Source organism: Lissotriton helveticus, chromosome 2_1 (genome assembly GCF_964261635.1).
Source record: "Lissotriton helveticus chromosome 2_1, aLisHel1.1, whole genome shotgun sequence".
NCBI classification, from domain to species: Eukaryota; Metazoa; Chordata; class Amphibia; order Caudata; family Salamandridae; genus Lissotriton; species Lissotriton helveticus.
This window is the reverse complement of record NC_136059.1, coordinates 2,115,097,692-2,115,116,597: the sequence shown is the minus strand read 5'-3', so window position 1 is coordinate 2,115,116,597 and position 18,906 is coordinate 2,115,097,692.

Sequence of the window (18,906 nt, the reverse complement as noted above, 5' to 3'; positions counted from 1 at the left end):
CATGGAATACAAAAAAAAACCCAACCTGAATGGACCACCATCCCGACTTTTAGAAATGTCTCTACTATAGACTACATCTTTATCAACGAAGGGCTTGCCCACAATCTTTGCAACTTCACAGTGGACGACAGAGAGGAAAGCGACCATAGGCCCCTCCGCGCCACATTCAATCTGGCGCGGGTACAAGCAGAATTACAAGTAGTTATTGGAACTACCACGGGGGAGGAACATCACAAAGTGCTTAAAAGAATAAAATGGTCAACCAATCTCTGTCATAGCCTGCTAGACTATGTAGCTAGAAGGGAGGAAGAACCTAACCCAGTTCAAACTAAGAACATCATTCACCTCTGGGAAACTCTGACCTCCGACTTATTGGAACGCCTGGGAAATAATCATCACTCAAGAAGTAGCCAATTCCACTCTGATCCTCGCCGTGCAACATCGTGGTGCCTGTCACAGTGTAAGCGTGCTCTAAATAAGGCAATCAGGGCACAAAAGAAAGGCACTCATTTGTCAGGGAGATACTCCATTGCTGCTCTGCGAACAGACTATAAAAAGAAAGTCTGGGCCCACAAAAAATGGCAGACTGAACAGAATTGGCTGACCGTGTTCTCCTTAATTAAAGGAAATGACAATAGCAAGCTTTGGCGTTTCATTAACAGTCTGACCCCCAGAGGAGAGCAAAAGGAAAACAGTGTTGCAGGGAAAGCGTGGGAACAGTATGCCAAAGGGTTGTATACCTGCGAGTCAAATCAGGCCACTGCAGGAAGCCGTGCGTGGTCCAAGGTGGCGGCGTAAATTATCGAAGCCGAAAGAGCTACGTCAGAAGGCGTAAATTCGACCTGCACCAGATTGTTCACAGAAATGGAGGTACTAAAGTGCATCAAGGCCATTAGAACTGATGGCGCTCCAGGCCCAAATGGGATTCCGGCCCAGGTTTTAAAAACTGCCTCAGCCTTTTTTGCATCCAGACTCACCCCTTTATTTAACCATTCTTTTGCCACGGCAATGTTGCCATCCTCTTGGAAAGGTTCTATTCTATTCCCGATCCATAAAAAGGGGGACCACACGAAACCGGCCAATTATAGGCTTATAGCTCTCCTCGACGTAGAAGCAAAGATATATGCCCGCCTTCTTCTCAGGGATCTGGAGGACTGGGTGGACAAGAATGGCATTCTTCCGCCCACACAGACTGGCTTTAGGGCTCATAGTTCCACTCTTGACAACATCTTAGCCCTTTCCTACCTTGCGAAGAAGGCCAATACGAGGAACAAACCGCCCCTGTTCTGCTGTTTCATAGACTACTCCACAGCCTTTGACCGAGTGAACAGGGGTCGACTCTGGGCAAAACTTGACTCGTGGGGGCTACCACAGGCTCTGCTAAAAGCTATAAAAGCGCTCTATGAGGGCACCTGGGTTAAGGTGAAGCTAAGCCCCACAATAACAACTGCAAGAATCGAAACCAACTCGGGCCTCAAGCAGGGGTGCGTCTTGGCCACCATGCTTTTCAACTTGTATACTGCGGACATGGGGACAGCTCTGAAAGATGCCAACTTAGCACCTCCAAAACTGGAGAGGCTCGTCTTGGGAACACTCCAGTATGCAGACGACACAGTGATCATGGACCACACTAGGGTGGGGCTCCAAAGAGCCTTAAGCAGTTTGGCATTATACAATAAGTCAAATGACTTAAGGATCAACGTGGGCAAGACCAAAATCGTCATTTTTGGCAAATACCCCCTAAAAAAAGAAGCTTCATGGTCTCTGGGAGAGCACCGTATCGTCACTGCCCCATCCTACAACTATCTGGGCACCTGGGTCTCTGAGAGTGCCTCTGCAGCCAAACATCTGAAGGAGCTTAAACCTAAAATTGACAAAACCATTATGTCGCTAAGACGCTTATGCCACCGCTTGGACAGTCCCTCAGCAGAACCAATGTTGACAGTGCTCCGGGCAAAACTGATCCCTGCCATTGCATATGGGCACGTAGCCTACCCTGGTGCATTTGACAAAATGGTCAACGCGGCCCAGGCGAAAGCCTATAAGATGGTGCTACAGGCCCCTAGATACGCAAGGAATACTAGATTAAGGCTAGAAATAGGCCTTAAGCGACCTGAGCTGGTATTACTGGGGGACCTTTTAAAACTCTATATTAGAGTATTGAAAGCACCAGAACATTCGCTAAAGCACTCCCTAAAATCAATCTTTGATGAGGTGGGCTCCCCCTGGTACTCAAAGGTAGGACAAGCTATTGCAGCATTGAAAATCGAAAGAAGGAGTTTGCCCCTGCACGAAATTCCTTTCTCAGCTTGGGCCCAAGCAGTTAAGCGACAAGTCCGGATCATCTCCTTTGGACTTGACCTTGCATCCCTTCAGCAAAATCCACTAACTCAGGCCCTGGACAAATCATATATTCCAGGTAAACCCCAACTTTACCTGCAAGATCCAGTATCCACCTACTCGAGAAAGAAAATGTTGTACTTTCGACTATTGGCCCTCAGGATCATGGACTTCAACCCCAAATGGGCCCGTACGGATGGCACCTTGGCCTGTCGTCTATGCAATTACCGTAGAGAATCCTGGCTACACTTGCTGTGCTGCTGCACAAAGCTGGCCAATGATCGCCATCGCTTGCTGCTCCCGATTTTACGGAACACGGACTATAGAACTTGCAGAGAGGCTTCGGACAGGTGCCTCTCAGTCTCCACGACCTGTTTGATAGCCAGAGTTTGGAAATTTATATACCAGGTAAAAATGGCACTCGACTCCTACTTAACGGCATTGTCTGCAAAGTAACCGGAAGCCTTCCGCCCCAGTTATCCAACCTGGGCTGGTTTAAAGATCTACGAAGAGTCCATCTTTCGTTAACAGCCCCTGGTACATTAATTGACTCTATTGAACTCCCATGTGCCCCCCCTTATCAGCTGGGAAACACTTGTACAACCTATACATCACTCCTTTTAAAAAGAACTCTGTTTTGGACAGCTAATCAGGATTAATATGTTAGTATTTTAACTTAAAGTGATTTTCATTTTTATGTTTGGATGGAACCTGGGTGAGGGGGGAGTCGGGACATTCATAAAGCTTTTTTGTAAGTAATCATGCAGTTTATTAATAAAAAATATATATAGTTACTTCTCATTAAGCCAGGTACAAAGATAACGATGATTTCAAGCATGGGGCCATATCTCAAAGGATCACTGACATAATATAGAATGACAAAATATAGACTTACCAAAATATAGTCACCAAAATATAGAATGCCAAAATATCGAATTCCTATCTACAAACAGGTAAGTAGAAAAATATCGAATCCAAAATAGTCTGTAAAAAATATAGTCAGTCAAAATATCGAATTTTTTTAAATGTCTTAAAAGTAATTTAAAATTAATGAAATAATAAATATAATTAAATAAAACATACTTACAAATACTCAAATAACCTTAAAATTAAGATATAATTAATTTAAGTTATTAATAAAAAATGTACAATATTTTACCGCAGGATAGCAGGAGGGTAACATTTAATATTACCACTCCAGTGAGTGCAACAGTAGGGAAAGCGTTGGATAGGGTAGGGGTAAAAAATACTATTCCCACTCCAGTGAGTGCAACAGTAAGGAAAGCGTTGGATAGCGTAGGGGTAAAAAATACTATTCCCACTCCAGTGAGTGCAACAGTAGGGAAAGCGTTGGATAGCGTAAGGGTAGAAATTACTATTCCCACTCCAGAGAGTGCAACAGTAGGGAAAGTGTTGGATAGCGGGAGGGTAAGAATTACTATTCCCACTCCAGAGAGTGCAACAGTAGGGAAAGTGTTGGATAGCGTAGGGGTAAAAAATACTATTCCCACTCTAGTGAGTGCAACAGTAGGGAAAGCGTTGGATAGCGTAAGGGTAGAAATTACTATTCCCACTCCAGAGAGTGCAACAGTAGGGAAAGCATTGGATAGCGTAGGGGTAAAAAATACTATTCCCACTCCAGAGAGAGCAACAGTAGGGAAAGCGTTGGATAGCGTAGGGGTAAGAATTATTTTTCCCACTCCAGAGAGTGCAACAGTAGGGAAAGTGTTGGATAGCGTAGAGGTAAAAAATACTATTCCCACTCCAGAGAGTGCAACAGTAGGGAAAGCGTTGGATAGCGGGAGGGTAAACATTACTATTCCAACTCCAGAGCGTGCAACAGTAGGGAAAGCGTTGGATAGCGTAGGGGTAAAAATGACTATTCCCACTCCAGAGAGTGTAACAGTAGGGAAAGCGTTGGATATTGGAAGGGTAAAAATTACTATTTCCACTCCAGAGAGTACAACAGTAGGGAAAGCATTGGATAGCGTAGGGGTAAAAATTACTATTCCCACTACAGAGAGTGCAACAGTAGGGAAAGCGTTGGATAGCGTAGGGGTAAAAAATACTATTCCCACTCCAGAGAGTGCAACAGTAGGGAAAGCGTTGGATAGCGGGAGTGTGAAAATTACTATTCCCACTCCAGATAGTGCAACAGTAGGGAAAGCTTTGGATAGCGTAGGGGTAAAAATTGCTATTCCCACTCCAGAGAGTGCAACAGTAGGGAAAGCGTTGGATAGCGTAGGGGTAAAAAATACTATTCCCACTCCAGAGAGTGCAACAGTAGGGAAAGCGTTGGCTAGCGGGAGGGTGAAAATTACTATTCCCACTCCAGTGAGTTTAACAGTAGGGAAAGTAATGAGTTAATGTATTATTACAAATAAATTAAATATCAATACCAATGAAACATGAATTGAAATTAATAACCAATTTATTATTATGTAATAATTAATTAGAAATACAACTACATATTAGTTATTAAAAATTAATAACCTATTCATAATTATTTAACAACTAATTAATTTTCAATAACAAAAACTAATTAATAATAAAAATTAATACCAATTAAAAATTAACAGTAAATTAATTATCAATACACAAAAAGTATTTTTAATATGTAATTAATTACAATTACATTACTTCCCACCCTATTCCCCTATAAACCCACATCCCACTACAGAAAATACATTAATACAATTATCATAATTATCAAATATTTAATTAATACAACATAATTACCAATTAATAAAAATTAATTGCCAATTAATAGAAATTAATTACCAATTAAAAATAATTAACAATAAATTTAAAATCAATACCAATAAATGAAAAAAATTATTTACTTAATTACAATTAAATTACTTCCCACCCTATTCCCCTATAAACCCACAACCCGCTACAGACAATACATTTAGAAAATTAACATAATTAACAATTAATCAATTAATACAAATTAATTGGCAATTAATAAAAATTATTTACCAATTAAAAAATAACAATAAATTCAAAATGAATACCAATAAATAAATAAAACTATTTAATTAATTACAATTAAATTACTTCCCACCCTATTCCCCTATAAACCCACAACCCGCTACAGAACTAGAAAGCAAAATTTAATTAAAAATTAATAATAATTGCTAAAAATTAATATTTAATTTAATATAATTAAATTACTTCCCACCCTATTCCCCTATAAACCCACAACCCGCTACAGAATTAAATTACGCAAAAATTAAATAACATAAAATTCATTACTTAAAATACATTAAACATACATTACAAAAATAATATACACTTTTCACACATATACTAACATACAAAACACTTTAAAAAAATTGATATTATTAAAAAATCGATATATTTAATGCCTATATTGTATACTTCGATATTTTGACTTCTATATTTTGAAAATCAATATTACTTACCTTAAATTCGATATTTTTAACCACTATATTGTGTCCATTCGATATTTTGTCCATTCTATATTTTTACTTCGATATTATGTCCATTCTATATTTTGGAATCGATATTATGACTGTTTACCATCTCAAAAGTAGGCCATTAGAGACTGGGTATCCATAAAAATACCCATACACGCTGGGGAAAATGAATCCAAATTCTATGATCCTAAGAAGATCATAAAACTCAAACAAAAAGCAGTAGTCCTCGAGAATGGTCAGATTTGGAGCATGGACAGGGTTGCGAGATGCCAGGATCTAGATGACACCTCTCCTGAATGTGATCCACTGGATGCTCAGTAAACCAACGAGACACAAGCAAAAGACTTGTAAATACACCTAAATGAGCGCCCTTTTTTCTCGCTCCTGCCATGACACTCTCCGCCGCCATTTTGCCCAGGTCTCTTACCTGGCTGCTATTTAATCACCACGGTGACAGGGACGCGCAGCAGTCTTCAGTGTTATAAGCCCGTACTGCTGCCCATACCTGCCAGTGGCTTCATAAGTTTTTCTCCTGCTCCTAAAATGTTCTGTTGTTGCTGTGCTGTGCACTGCTGTGTGTTACGGGGTGCACAGCCCCTTTTTAACCTTATTTTATATGTGCTGGTTTTAAAGGAGTTTTAATTCAACAGGGGCTTTTAATTTGCTTTCTGCTCCCCCGGTCACCTTTGTCTTGCTGCTCAATCCCTCCACAGTACTGACATTCCCCTCTGTGACCGAGGCAGACCCTTGTCTGGTTCTCCTCAGAGCGAAGTATGTGATCGCCTATTGACCGGCATGGAGACGTCGCGGTTGAGTGGCATTTTTTCTCACTCTTGCGGTGACACTCTCTGCTGCAATTTTGCCCAGGTTAACAGACCAGTTCTCTCGCCTGGCTGCTATTCAATCACCACGGCAACAGGGACGTGCAGTGGATGCGCCACTGGTGCGCCAAAGGCAAGACTGTCCGCGCCCGTCCGCATCTGGATGGCGGCCAGCATCAGCCATGCTGCCCAAATCAACAGCGATACCAAAGGGGATGATGGACGGAGTGCTTGAGCAAATGAAACACTCACCCCAAGTCAACTGATCTGGGTTTAATCCATCATCATTCTTTAGCTCACTCCACCATCCCAGTTCAGACATGGCCATATGCAAATCAGTCTGACCCTGGGCCTCATGGGAACAGTCCAGCCCGAACTGCCAAGCCATGTCTTCCCTGGACCGGAAACAAGCATCCTGGGTCCGGTTTCGGATTCATAATCCTCATCAGCCATGCTATCTTGAATTCAGTGGTAGAGTGAGCAAGGGACCCACGTCTAGGCATAGCCTGCCAACTCAGGGCGAACAAAGCGATACCAAAGGGGTATTTGTCACCCCGAGTGGGATGGGTATGCTCAGACGTGAGTCCCGTGCTCTCCATGCCACTGGAATCAAGCTATCCTGGCTGATGAGGGCTGAAAGCCCGAAGCCGGTCCTAGGATGCTTGTTTCTAGTCCAGGGAGGCCCTGGCTTGGCAGTTCGGGCTGGACTGTTTACATGGGGTACAGGGTCAAGGCTGATTTTCATATGGCTGGGTTCAAACTACAATGGCATGGTGAGCAGAAAACGACGGATTTAGGCCCAGATCTCTGTACTGGGGTGAATGTATGACATTGTTCTGCATTCTGTCCATCAACTGTTGTTTTTGCAGTTGTTACCCCGAGTGAGACGGGTATGCTCAAATGTGAGTCCCGTGCTCTCCATGCCACTGGAATCAAGCTATCCTGGTGGTCCTAGGATGCAGGTTTCCAGTCCAGGGAGGACCTGGCTTGGCAGTTCTGGCAGGACTGTTCCCATGGGGCACAGGATCAAGACTGATTTGCATATGGCTGGGTACAAACTGGAATGGCATGGTGAGCAAAAAAACGATGGATTTAGGCCCAGACCTCTGTACTAGGGTGAATGTATGACATTGTTCTGCATTCTGTCCATCAACTGCTGTTTTTGCATTTGCCACCCCGAGTGGGAAGGGTATGCTCAGACATGAGTACGGTGCTCTCCATGCCACTGGAATTAAGCTATACTGGACGAAGAGGGCTGAAAGCCCGAAACCGGTCCTAGGATGCTTGTTTCCAGTCCAGGGAGGACCAGGCTTGGCAGTTCCGGCTGGGCTGTTCCCATGGGACACAGGGTCAAGACTGATTTGCATATGGCTGGGTTCAAACTGGAATGGCATGGTCAGCAAAAAAACAATGGATCTAGGCCCAGATCTCTGTCCTGGGGTGAATGTATGACATTGTTCTGCATTCTGTCCATCAACTGTTGTTTTTGCTTTCGTCACTCCGAGTGGGACGTGTAGGCTCAGACGTGAGCCCTGTGCTCTCCATGCCACTCGAATCAAGCTATCCTGGCTGATGAGGGCTAAAAGCCCACAACCGGTCCTAGGATGCTTGTTTCCAGTCCATAGAGGACCTGGCTTGGCAGTTCGGGCTTGACTATTCCCATGGGGCACAGGGTCAAGACTGATTTGCATATGGCTGGGTTCAAACTGGAATGGCATGGTGAGCAAAAAAACAATAGATTTAGGCCCAGATCTCTGTACTGGGGTAAATGTATGACATTGTTCTGCATACTGTTAATCAACTGTTGTTTTTGCATTTGTCACCCCGAGTGGGACGGGTATGCTCAGACTTGAGTCCCGTGCTCTCCATGCCACTGAAATCAAGCTATCCTGGTTGATGAGGGCTGAAAGCCCGAAGCCGGTCCTAGGATACCTGTTTCCAGTCCAGGGAGGACCTGGCTTGGCAGTTCCGGCTGGACTGTTCCCATGGGGCACAGGCTCAAGACTGATTTGCATATGGCTGGGTTTAAACTGGAATGGCATGGTGAGCAAAAAAAACGATGGATTTAGGCCCCGATCTCTGTACTAGGGTGAATGTATGACATTGTTCTGCATTCTGTTTATCAACTGCTATTTTTGCCCAAATCAACAGCGGCAGAACGGTAAGATGGGGGAGAAATTAGTTGCTGGTGCATAGGCCAAATAAATGTGATGACACTCCTCGCACCACTCTGCAATTTCTCCCTTAACTTCGAATTTACCAATCAGGACTCTGAGGCTGGTAGCGACCCACCTCAGAATTCCAGCCCCATTGAAATAAAAGCCGGCCTAATCAACTGTAGATCCTTACCCAAGCACGCACATGAGATGTACCAATCTCTCGAAGATAAAAAATGGGATATCATATTTCTCACAGGACTGGGCTAAGGGAAGACCGGAAACCCTGTGGTTACTCTAGCAATTCCTCCATGAAATCGCGTAATCTGCGCCAATAGGGGGGGGAACAGACACAAAGGCAGGGTGGCTATTGTATATACAGATACCTGGGAGACTGCCACCTCCAACCTCGATCAAGTTGGTAGCATTAAAGGACTTCCCTTCTGTATTAAACTAATCCCTACCTTCCCCTTCTTGGGATTCTGCTCTACAGGCCACTGGATTGCTGTCATAGTGCCACGCTGATTCTGGCAGACCATATTGCCCAGGTATCCACCTGGAACGCAAATTTCACAGTCCTAGGTGACCTCAACCTCCAGGTCGATGACACCCATTACACCCATAGTGCGAATTTCATTTTGACCCTTGCTGTCTTCAGTCTTGCTCAACTGGTCTCTTCTCCCACCCATAAAGCCGGGCACACGATTGACCCTATCTGCACGAATATGCAGGAGGTGAGGGTCGATAAGCCGATACATATTATCTGGTCAGACCACTGCCTTATCCCTTTCTGATTCCCCATGAAGACCACACCAAGGGTCACTTCCGACCCAAGGAAGTCAAAAGAAACTGACGCAGGACAACCCATGAGACCCTAGGTCCTAATCTGGATGGCTCTAGGCCTCTCCTCGTGAACAATCCCGACCACAACACTGCGAGCCTGAATACTGCTGCACTTGATAAACTTGCCCCCCTGAGATCCGTTAGCTTCGCTAGAGCTACACCATCTGCCCCTTGGTTCACAGAGGAAATCAGATGCAAAAAAAGCAAGTGTAAAATATTGGAACGTGAATGGAGAAAGTACTACTCACAAGAAGCCAAAAACATGTAAAAAAATCTTTGAAAAAATACCACAAATTTCTCAACTCCAAAAGAAGGGATATCCTGGCTGATTACATCACCAGCGAAAAAAATCTCATCTTGGGAAGTTTTTAGGATAATGAAATCTTTCACTAATCCCACTGTACCAGAGCTGGAAGCACGACCGTCGCAGGACATGTGCACTAGGTAGGAAACATTTTGCATATCTATGCCTCCTTCCCCCAGCTCCTGGATTCTAGAGCTTCGGGTGACATCCACAGCCCCCCCCAAGAACGAACTGTTTTTGCTTCCTTTTCCATGATTCCCACAGAGATGTCTCTGGCTGAACTGCGTAAATGCAAATCTGGGTCGCCGGGGGACCATTGAAAGCTCGGCAGTTCAGGCTACTAGCCAACTGACTTCACCCGGTCCTTAATCACATCTGAAATATCTCACTTAGGTCTGAGACTGTCCCTTCTGCATGGAAACATGCCTACCTACTACCCATCATGAAGAAGGCCAATGCCGAACCGGAAGTACCCAGCAACTTAAGGACTATTTCCCTGCTTTCGGCTCCCACCAAAATACTAAAGAAATTAGCCCATCTTCAACTAGCTAACTTTGTGGAAGCCAATGTGCTACTACCTGAATTGCAATCTGGCTTCCACACGGGGTACAGCACGGAAACTGCGCTGTTTGGAGTAGGAGATTTTATCCACCTGTCTGTTTACAGAGGCTCATTGGCCATGCTAGTGCTCCTCGACCTTTCAGCAGCATTCGATACTGTGTCCGACTCAATCCTGCTAGAAAGACTAAAGCATATAGGTGTCCAGGGGATGACATTTGAGTGGATTACCTCATATCTTTACGTCCACAGCCAACAAGTCTTTCTCCACCTGTACAACTCCTCTGTGAAACCGCTCTGCCTTGTGCCCGCTACTTTTCAATATTTACATGACTCCACTGGCAGCTCTCTTCACTAGGAGAGGGGTTAAGGTGATATCCTATGCAGATGACACACAGTTGGTGTTTTCCTTTAAAAGATCACTCTGCTGCAGCTTTCATTTCTTTCAGAGACTGTCTTAAAGACATAGCTATCTGGATGAACTGAAGCTTTTTAAGACTTAACACCGATAAAACGGTGGTCTTATTTTTTAACCAAGACTTCCCCTGGCCGCTGGCCTTTGGTGGCCTGGGGAACTCAGCACCCTACCTGTGCCTAAAGACTCAGTCAAAATCCTAGGTGTCAGATGAGACAAAGACCTGACAATTTCGGCCCAAGTCCGACAGGTGTCCGCCGCCTGATTTGGAAAAATGAGAACCATCAGAAAATTCCTGTACTTCCTGCCGGAAGAAAGCAGAATGATCACGGTCCACGCCCTTGTGACCTCTCACCTTGACTCTGCCAACGGTCTCTACTTGGGCTTGCCTAGGTGTCTAATCAGAAGGTTGTAAATGGTGTGGAATGCTGCAGCCAGGCTTGTCCGCAAGGTCCCACTGCACAATCACATCTCCCCACACCTCAAACAACTCCTTTGGCTCCCAGTTGCCATGGGGATTAAATACAGGCCCCTGACTATTGTGTTTCGCGCCAACCAGGGCAGGGGCCCCTACTATCCGAGGAAGAGATTCGCCTGTACCACCAAGAGCGGTCCTTAAGATCCAATCACCGACGCTACCTCACAGTCCCCGGCTTCTCCAAAGCTAGGCAGGAGGGTAGGTCGTTATGGGTGGGGACCACCAAACTGTGAAATGACTTGCCTCCACATCCTGAGGCTACCCAAGAGAGCGTCTTCAAAAATGGCGCTTCAGACTCTCCACTGGCTCCCGGTGAAGAGCAGAGTGGAGTTCAAGGCACTCTGTACCTGCCATCGCATTTTGAATGGCAGGGCCCCACAACCGCTGCAGAGCTTGATAGCGCGCTATCAAACGTCTCGTGCCTTAAGATCTGCGGGCTCGGGATTGGTGAAAATTCCCAAGGTAAACAAAGCGCGCATGGGGGGAAGATTGTTTAGGTACCTGGCAGCGTTTAAATGGAACAAATTACCGTTTGAACTGCGTCTTGAGCCCTCGGAGACCAGGTTCCGGTCTAAACTCAAAACCTACTTATATGTCCAGTAGTTGGTCCGTCCCCCCTTCTTTTGGATCCTGTTGTAGCCATCTCACCATAGCGCGGGGACACGCCGGGGCGCGTAACCAGGCACTTTATAAGCCTATCTATTATTTATTATTATTACGCATGCTGAACTCTGAGCAGGAGTTCAGAAAGACACTGAAAACCTAGGGGCAGATTTACAAGGGCTTTATCGCCCTATTAACAAGAGGATGCTTACATTCATTAGCTCATGTTAGCACCCTTTTACTCAACGCCTCCCTTTGCATATCTAATGAGATGCAAAGTGGGCATCTCTGAGCAGGACAACCTTGTAAATATTCCTGATGTGTACATCGCGATATTTATAAGGCTGTCAACGCATTTTAGCAGATGTTAGTTTTGTTCGAAAACCGCTGTTTTCGCCGAAAACTAACGTCTGCTAAAATTCAGACTTAGGCATACCTATTATGGGGGTGGATTGTGCTGATACGACCCTGTGGGTCGTATCACCAAGATTATCGCCATTTTGCAGGGAACATCACTGGAAAACCAGCGATGTTCCCTGTAACATGGCGATCTTCCTGGTATCGCTGGTAATTATATCGCCCAGGGGAAATGCGTTGGAAATAAAGCGCTAACAGGTCGATAATCAAGCCATAGAAGGCAATAAATAGAAAAGGGCTAAGCGCGATTTGCGTCTATTCATCGCCGTCCTTGTAGATATGCCACCTGGCTCTTTAAGCTAAGGGGTTAGTGGCCCGGTTCTTCTTCTCTGTTGTCTTCTGCGCTAGCGCCGGGACACCGTCCTCGAGGTAGCTGGGCGCTTTACAAATGCTGCTTTAGTATTAATATTATTATAATTATTATTATTAATGGCACAAAGACTTTCTGATGAAAGTGCCTTGGTACTTTTCCTTCCTCATGATTTTTGGGAGGAAGATGTCGTACATTCTCTTGCTTCATATTGTTTCCTCTTATTTTATTTCTTATATATTATGTTGTATTTAGATGGGGAAGCTGTGATGTCGTTAACAGAAGACACGTCGAGCAGGTAAGTTTAACCTGAGTTTATTATTATCACCCCATCCAACGACGATCATGAACCAACTGTCAAACTTCGGAATCTTCCGAGCAAGCACCCCAAGAATTCCGACAGTGACTTCATTATTACATCATTACACTTCTCCCTTATTATACAAGGAAATGCAAGAAAACAAGAACAACGAAGAAACATAACAATGAAAGGCAATAATAAGCAAATGAATCACAAAAAAAAATAAACCACCTCAAACCACAAACTCTTTTAGATAAGCAGGTCTTTTGATTACTCTAACACTACGTCTATGTGCAGGTGAAACTCTTCCAGAAGAACCATGTAACTCTGGAATAGACGAATCACTTTTAATTGAGATTGGTCTTGACCTGGAAAAGGAGATTGGGTTAGTTATTCTACGTGTAACAGAAACTCTGCTCTTGTTCCATATGCGACCATCATGAGTCTTAACAGCATTTCGAAAACTTTTGATCATTTGTAACTCTTTGTTGAACCTAGACCAATCCGCACACCCTTTAGGAGCGCTGATTTTCACAAAATCACTCACATCAACATCCACCGCTCTCACACTTTTAAGAGAATCATCGTCCACTTTTCTTTTGTATTGGGATGTTATCTCTCTCTCTCTCCACAAACCAGGAGAATTATTTACACAACCCTTACTCCACTACATCCACCCAGGACACACAAAGGTGGAAGGTGATCTACCTTTGAATAATTCAAGAGGCATTTTCCCTGTAGAGCTATAGGGAGAGAATCTATAACCCTGAAGTCTTAAAATAGTTTAAAATGATATATTTCACTTTAAAATTCTCACTTTCTGCTTTAAATACAAATGTGTCAAATACACTGTTATACCCTAAAAGTTCTGAAAGTGAGCAAGCTTTAATCTTCTTTCAGGCTTTAAAAACGCTCTTACTGTGCCAAATTATTATATTTATGATCTCACAAGTCTCCTACACGCGCTCTTTTTATTGTGCTGGGGAATCTTATATGCGATGTAGTTGTTGTTCTGTAATCCCACAAGTGCACACCCGCGCTGGTTATTGCCTTGAATAACTTCCTTTTTTTTATTGGCAATAAATATGCCCCAATCCTTTGTCCGACTGCAGAGCATGCGCAAAGCACATTAGGTCAGAGGGGGAAGAGTCGTTCCTCCCAACGTAAAAAAAAAAACCCGGGCTGGAGGGCGAATAGTCGTTCCCCTGAGGCCTTAAGTAAATAAGAAGAAAAACGTCCCAACACCGTGTGAAAGCCGAAATCGCTGAACCACGGAAGCAGTTCTCGGCTCCGCAACGGCTCAGTTAACACTGAAGATCCCACAGTGAAAAATGTTGAGGCAGCTCTGACACCGATCCTTGGCCAAACAGCTCGTCTTAATTTGTAGACTCCGCCGATTCTTGGCCCAGCAGATCGCCTTCATATGTAGACGACTCCTCCGTTATTCCTCCGACACAATCCCTGGCTCAACAACACCATACTTTTAACTTGAAGACAACTTCAGGGATGGGGATAACGTCTTGTTGAGGTGGAACTCAGACGCCGGAAACGCATCCCATCCTCGTCGTCCAATTTGTGATGTCGTTAACAGAAGACACGTCGAGCAGGTAAGTTTAACCTGAGTTTTGATGTGTCACGGCTCATTAAGACACAGAACACAATTACGTTATAGATATGAATATTTAATACAAAGGCCCACAGAAGCAGGACCGGCATAAACAACAGCTGGGGCTGGAATGTCGTTGATAACAATCTGGTGGTGAGTAATATGGGAGGATAGTGACGTTTTAAGAGCCCGGCCAATGAGGAAGGAGCAATGAGGGAAATTAGATTACAATAAGAAAACAACTGTAACGCTAACCCAATGGAAGGATTGTGACATTACAACATCTCCCCTTTTTGCAACAGGAAAGAAAAAGCATAATTCAATACATGATAAAATCTCTGAATTTGCTTGGAAATTGCGAGATCCTACCCGAACTCGTACATGCAGCTTCAAAAACATTTGAAGGAGACAAAACATCCTGCTCAACCTGGGTATTACTAGACTCATTGGGTTTAGTTGTAACGGAATCCTGGGTCATTGACTCATCAGAACTTACGGGGACACTCCCTAAGATATCTTCACTACTTGAACACAATGGGACATTAGTTGTGACATTCGGAAAAATTACTTCACCCATAGAACCTAAGGAGACCGATGGTTTTGACATGTTTCCCACATCATTATTGCAGGTAAGTTCCTCACACCAAAAACTATCAGAATGTGAACAAGACTTCTGAACATTAGTCTTAGACAATAAGTCTTTCTGATACTTCTTCAGCTTGATGACATCACTCTTATTTCTCCAACCCAAATTGGACAATCAAACTGCTCCTCCTGAAACTTCTGACTTCACAAGGATCATAGTATTTAGAATCTCCTTTCTGTTTAACACCTGGTTTCTTCACTATGACCCAATCTCCTTTAGCAATGTCCTTGTGGATGGCTTTATGAGTCTTATCATAGTATTGCTTGGAGTTCGATTGTTGCTCACAAATGGTATCCTTTACCTTTAGCTTATCATCATTCAAAACAGTAAAGTCACTTTCTCCCTTATGACATACAGAGAATCTGGGAGAGATGTATGTGACTGCTTGTCTACCTCTCATAAGAAAAAATGGAGAAAAATTTGTGACAGTGTTGACAGTGTTGTTAAACATGTCCACTCTCTCCTGGGTGAATTCCACAACAGGTAAGTCATTAGCAAGGGCCATTTGTATGCCATCTTTTAGGAATTGGTTGACCCGTTCTACCTGACCATTGGCAACTTGTGCATAGGTTTTCAAATCAGCATATAAGTTCCTTATTGGGGGCCACTTACTAGAAATAAACAATTTTACCTTGCTTAACACAGGATCTTCGTTTAGTTGTGACACCCATTCAGATTCTTCACATATTCGAGAAAATTGACTACTGCCTTTAACAAAAGAAACAACACATTCCGTTCCCTCGTATTCTTTGGTATCATCAATATCCAGAGGAAGGCGTGATAGAAAATCGGCTCTGACATTACATTTGCCTGAAATATGTTTGATAGTAAAATTATACTTTTGCAACTTAGATAGTGTACGAATGAATCTTGAAGATACCTTACCGTTTCCTCTATCACATCCATCCATTAGAAAAGTAAGGGGGTTGTGATCCGTGACCAATTCAAAACCCTCTGCCCCATACGTACATTTTAAGTTTCACCACAGCCCACACACAGGCTAGGGCCTCCCTTGCTATGGTGCTGTAGTTTACTTCCGCCTCCTGTAATAGTCTAGAAATAAAAGCTATGGTATGCACTTCACTAGCAACTTTTTGTGTGAAAACATCTCCGATGCCAATAGAGCTCGCATCTACCGTGATGATGTTAACACCTTCAGGATCGTACGGTTTTAAAGTAGGCGCATTTAATATGGCACTTTTAATAACTTTAAAAGAATTATCTTGATCTTCGGACCAAATGAACTTTTCACCTTCGCGTAACAATAAACGTAAAGGTTCAACTTTTCCAGAATAAGTCTCAACAAAACGTGAGTAGTACTCACTAAGGGCCAGATGTAGGTGGCCAATTACCGGTCGGTAACGGCCGAATTCAGCCGTTACCGACCGGTAATTGGATTTTGAGATGTAGGGCCAGGCATTTTACAGAATCGGTAAATTTACCGATCGGTAAATTTACAGATTCTGTAAAATACCGAATGGGTATTTTTACCGATTCGGTAAATTTGATATGTAGGTGGGACTCTTCTGAGTCCCACAAGCCTTACAGAATCGGTATTTTACCATCAAATCCAATTTGATGTTAAAATACCAATTCCGGTGTGCATGCACATGTGTGCATGCACACCTGTGCCATATGACAGGCAGACCTGCCCTTAGGTATGCCTGCCACATGGCACCCGACCCTGTTTTGGGGGTGTTAGAGGGTGTCAAAGTGACACCCCCTGCACCCTTGTGAAATTCTGTATTTACCGATTCGGTAAATACCGAATCGGTAATGCCCATTCATTCCTATGGGCTTCAAAGCCCATAGGAATGAATGGGCATTACCGGTCGGTATTTACCGAATCGGTAAATACCGATTTTTACCGATTCGGTAAATAAACATCTGGATTTCCCTACATCTCCCCCCTTCATATTTACCGACTCTTAAATACCGAATCGGTAAAATTCGGTATTTAAGGGTCGGTAAATATGCTTTACCTACATATAGCCCTAAGCCCAAGAAACGAACTAAGGGCATCTTTATCACAAGGTTTGGGGGCATCTGTTATGGCTTTAACTAAGTCTAGTTTGGGTCTAATACCATTGCCGCTTAGAATATGGCCTAAATATTCTACTTCAGTCTGTAAGAATTTACATTTGTTCTTAGCCACTGTCATCCCTCTTTCATTCAACTTGCTCAGCACTGTATTCAAAATTTCATTATGTTCTTTGACTGTTTTTGCATGTATAAGAATATCATCTTGGAACTTTTGCACAGCAGTAACGCCTTCGAAAATTATTTCCATCAACTTCTGAAAAACGCTGGCTGAAGAAGCCAATCCAAAAGGGAGTCTTTTAAATCTATATGCGCCTAACGGCGTAATGAACATATTTAACTCTTTTGAATCTTCCGACAGCTGAACCTGATGGTATGCAGACTTGAGGTCAATAAGGGAAAAATATTTTGATCCGTTGGTGGCTGCTAAAATCTCCTGAATTTTTGGTAAAGGAAAAAATCCACCACGATATTTTTATTTAACGACCTCAAATCTGCAGATTGGTGGACCTCGCCGTTCTTTTTTTTCAATCAAAACAATAGCAGAAATCCATTCAGATGAATTGGTATGTTCAATGACATCTTCCTCAACTAATTTGTTAAGAAGTTCTTGCAAATCTGATTTAACTGACAAACGAATGGACCTTACCTTATGCTTAATTGGTATAGCCCCCTTCTTCAACTTAATAGCATGTTCGAATCCTTTAACACATCCAATTCTATCTTCAAACAGAGACTCATACTTGTTAATTATTTCTTCAAGACTATCAATGGATGGAGAACTTACAGAAGAAACAGAAGTCTGAACAAAATTTTCGTCCAAAACAATTGGATTATCAGCGCCTGGTTTAAGAATTATTCCCAACTTTGCTAAATCTTTCCACCCTACTATGTCTTTACCGTTTTCAGCTACATAAACTTTTATAGAAATTATTCTTCCTTTTATATTCACCATATCATAAAAATACCCTAAAGCATTTATATCGAAGTCTCCATAAGCTTTTGGATTTATATCTGTTGCTAATAAGTCTGTGTTAGGCCAAAACTTTGAATACTTCTCATCAGAAATAATTGTGATAGGCGATCCTGTATCAACCATAATTTTGACTTCAACTTCCCCAATGTGTGCAATTCCTAAAGGACTTTTAATACTATTTTAAAGGTCATCTATAGCCAAAACAATATTAGAACACATGTCTTCTTCAAAGTCATTTACATAACTGACCTTAACTTTCTGGAATTGTTGTGGTCTGAAATTATTGCACACACTTGCAAAATGTCCTATTTTCATGCATTTAGTACATTTCCTACCTTGCGCCAGGCATCCTGGAAAATCCGCTTTATGGTTCTTTGAGCCACATCTAAAACAAACATAAATACTTGAATCTGTGCCTTTGCTATCTCTACCTTTCCTTTCATTGGTCATATTGCTTTTCTTGTGATCATGTACAACATAAACTTCTGGTTGTGAGCTTTTATCAAAAGACAAAACTTTCGAAGTTTCAAGAGACCTCTCGATCCCTTTAGCTATATCTATAGCTTCCTGTAAAGAAGGATTTTTACACGATAATAATCTCTCCTGAATTTTCTTTTCAAAGCAATAAAAGACTAATTGGTCCCTTATA